This window comes from Vicugna pacos, chromosome 6 (assembly GCF_048564905.1).
Source record: "Vicugna pacos chromosome 6, VicPac4, whole genome shotgun sequence".
NCBI classification, from domain to species: domain Eukaryota; kingdom Metazoa; phylum Chordata; class Mammalia; order Artiodactyla; family Camelidae; genus Vicugna; species Vicugna pacos.
In genome coordinates, this window is record NC_132992.1 from 2,108,960 (window position 1) to 2,112,944 (window position 3,985).

Genomic DNA, 3,985 nt, shown 5'->3' on the forward strand with positions numbered 1-3,985 from the left:
CAATCTCCAATGTGGTTACAACCGAGGCCTCAGCTGATCCTAGAAGGGAGCTCGGAGCTGGGCTGGCCCTTCAGAGGGTCCCGGAACAAGGCAAGGAGGCCGGGGTAAGACGTTTGCACATCAACCAGCCACTGGCTGCAGACCGCCCCCGCCCCCGGCCCTGGGCCTGGACCTCACCTGGCCGGAGGCAACAACCCGTAGTCAGGATTCCCAGTGAGGGAAGGAGCAGTGAGACCCCAGCAGCTGGGAATGGGTTTGTGGGCCCTGAAGGGGGGCCAGGAGGAGCACCCCTCCATCCTTAAGTACCACTTCAGCAAGCTCTTGTGCAAACTGAATCAGAGCAGATGTGTTAAGAGCTTAGCAATATGCCAGCTAACTCTTTTTCCTTAAAGGTACCTGTTGTTATTATTATTCATAATTATAGTTATGGTTTATATAATAATATTCAGCTGAACCATGTAAATTATAGACACTGAACCACATTTGACCTATAAGTAAAGAGATTTCACAGGGCTCATCCTGTTCATCTACCACCCTCCCCCCGCCTCTTTGGAGCAAAGCAGGCTTTTACTGTTCACAAAGTTGCAAAACACTTTTCACCCTGTATTCCCCTGTTCAATCTGGGCTGCCACAACCGGACAGGCAGAAAGCGCGAGGCCACTGTTTTCTTGCATCTGTAACGGAAAACTTCGTAGCAGGCAGTAACTGCTCCAGGCTTGTCAAAAAGATGCATTTCTTTCTGTTAATTAATAAGAACGATTAACGTAACACCTGTTTACCTATCTTATAGGATTATCTGAGGATCAACTAGATACGGGCGTATGTAAAAACACTTTGTAAAGTGGGAAGTTCTGTTACAATGTTGACACACTAGATTATTGGTGTTATCTGCTCTTACTACCACAACATCTAACAGAATGGCTATCTCAGCCTTTCTCAGCCAATGATAATAAACTGTCTCATCACAGTTAAATACTCAAATTACAATTTACTTTGAACCCTCCTGGCCCTCATGGGAACCCAGCCTCTGCAGATTGTTCCAAGCTGTTTTGAAGAGCCCTCCGGTGCTGGGTCACATCAGCCCCAGAATGTCCCCTTTATGTTCTTCCCTCCAGCTGTGGTCCCCACACCCTCTGAATTCCCACCAGGCTGGGCATGGCCATCCTCTGGGGGTGCCACCACTGAGCCCACTGCTGGTCTCCTCTTAGCCACTCAGCCCCAATCACGGCTGGGGCCCTTTTCTCAATATTTAATGGATCAGACACAGTGTTTAGCAGGAGCTGATAAAATTTAGGGGACCATGGAAGAAGAGGAAAACAAAGAGAAATACTCACATCCTTGATCAGGATGGTTCTTCTCAGCACCCACAGATCCTAGACTGGTACCCGGGTTATCTCACAGGGCCACCACCTGGCCGGTCCCAGCTTGCTCCACACGGCAGAGCCCAGCCCTGCACCACCTCCAGGGTGGCCTGGACCATGTCTTCCCTCATAGGGCAGATGCACCCTTCTTCAAACAGGGAGACAGAGAGAGGGAGGGGGGACGAACTTCTCCATCACCCGCAAGGCCCACATGCTAAGTCCTCAATTTCTGCTCCAGGACAGCCTTCCTCCCAGGATGACTGGCAGTGGGAATTTTCCTTTAATGGCATTTACCCCCCTCCCAAGGCCACAGTGTTGCTCTTTGCAAACAGCACAATGATAATAGGAATACAGAACCCTCCAGATCAGTCCAGCCCAGGATGTATGTACCATCTGTGTCCAGCCCAGAATGGTCCAGGCCCTCTCCATAGTTTCTGTTCCAGGTGACAATCACGTTTGACTATGCTTTCTGCCGTCCTCTAGACTAGAGTTGCCCAAATCTTCCAAAACACCCATTCAAAGTACCCACAGTTCCACAAAGAACAAACAACAGTGTATGGCTCAGTGCACTCATGATTAAGACAGAACCAGGAACCCTTTCCACACCCCCCCAAAGAGCACAGAATTAGCTGAGCGCCAGCTACATGCACCGCAGATAGAAGACCCCTGCTCTCAGGAGCTTCCCCACCAGTAGAGATAAAAGATACTAACTCTTTAGCCTGTCAGCAGAGCCCCGGTTAAAGGGACAGGGCTCATCCGTATGATGGAAGGCTGGGACAGACCAAGCATGCTTTTTATTATGTACTGGTAGAGGATTGTGGTCGGCAGCTTCTGAAATAGCTCCCAGTGATTCCTGCCTCCTGGGATTAACAACCTTAATAATCCCCTCCCTGTGTGTGTGTGGATGTGTGCACATGCATGTGGTGGCTGGGGAGGGGTGTGGGGGACAGCTGGACCCAATGCCTTCTTCCAACAACTAGAATATAGCAAGGGTGATGGATGGCACTTGGGGATCGGGCTCTCAGTTTGCTCACTCTCCTCCTTCTCAGCATACCTACCTTAATGACATAAGCTGCCGTGTGGGAGACGCCCACGTGGCCAGGACATGAGACGGACTAAGCCACTGAGTCCAGTGACTCCCAAGGAACTGAATCCTGCCAACAACCCCACGAGTGAACTTGGCATCTGATCCCCGTCAACACCTGGATGGCAACCTGGGAGAAGCCCCAAGTGGAGGACCCAGCTGACAGGGCGCCTAGGTTCCTCATCTACAGAAGTTGAGATGCAAATGTTGTTGCCACAAGCCATTAAGTTTTGGGGTAATTTGTTATGCAGCAAGATAATTAGGATGGGAATAATCTTCAAGACGTCTTTTTAAGTAGAAAAATCAAGGTACAGAAAAATGTGTATGTTATTTGTAGAAAAAGGGAGAAATATTTCCATTATATGCATATGTGTGTATCCATATATAAATTTGCATCCATATGCATAAAATAGCTCCGAAATGATACACATTAAATTCAGAATTTGGGTTGAGTCCAAGGAGAAGACCTGTGTTTGTTCACTGCACACCTTTTATGTCTTGATTTCATATCATGTGAAACTGTTGACTATTCAAAAAGTAAGCACAACATTGTTTTTCAAAAAGAACCAGTCAATAACCCACCCAGAAAAAAAGAAAATGAAGATAAAGTTCTTTAAAAAGCAATTAATCAAACCTCAAACTCGGGAGCTGTTATTGATCCGTGCCTGCCTCTTTGTCCCCACATCCAAGGGCTGTCAACTCTCCTTTCAGAATCTCTCAGATCGGACCCACTTCTCCCCCGCTGTCCTCACTCCTACTACCTGGACCAAGCCACAGGCATCTTTCGCCTGGACTATTGCAATCACTTCCTAAGCATCGTCCCTGCCTCCTTTCCCGATCATGCTGCACCCAGCAGCCAGAGGGATCTTTAAAAATTAAAAATTAGACCACATCGCTCCCTTTCTTCATACTGGAGGTCAGATTTTCACTTCCTCTTTTAATGTGAATTTGGGTATAGGTGATAGCTTCCAATGATAGAAATACTCCTGGAAAAAAACAAAGGGAGAAGGGAATTAATACATACTAGGTGCTTCCATAAAGCAGACTTTACATATATTACTTTGTTTGCTCTTCATAAAAGCCCTATGGTATGGCCAGTTATGGTCCCCACTTCACAGATGAAGACAATTGAGGTCAAGGAGGCTGCAGGACGTGTCCATGGGAACTGTCTGCTCTGCATCCCCTTCTCCTGGGATCTCCCCTTAGCTCCAGCCACCTGCTCATTGTAGGAGCTGCCATCATCTGCAATTGTCCTGCCTCCTGACCACAGCTGATTCATTCAAGGGCAGGCATCTGACCCTGTCCTGCAGGGATCCCTTCCCAGGCTGCCTACAGCTGCAGAGAGGCCCAGTAAGCCAGCTCAGCCAGGGGCCTTTGATGACCATCACTCGCAGCAGAGAAGATGCCGATCTGTGGTGGTCAACCTTCCCTGGACTTGGACCAGGGAGTCTGGCCACTACTCCCCCTTCCACCCTGAAAGTGAGTTTGTCACTTTCTCTGCACTCTCGGGATCGTGTCTGTGAAATAACAGGATGGGGGC

The 3,985-nt window shown here is 48.6% G+C and overlaps 1 non-coding gene across 1 annotated transcript; it reads right to left on the reverse strand.

The window, feature by feature from the left end:
• Positions 1-599: 599 nt before the first annotated feature.
• On the reverse strand, positions 600-733 carry LOC116281245 (small nucleolar RNA SNORA31). Its single transcript, XR_004190666.1, has one exon. It is a non-coding gene; the product is annotated as a small nucleolar RNA SNORA31 (small nucleolar RNA).
• Positions 734-3,985: the final 3,252 nt, after the last annotated feature.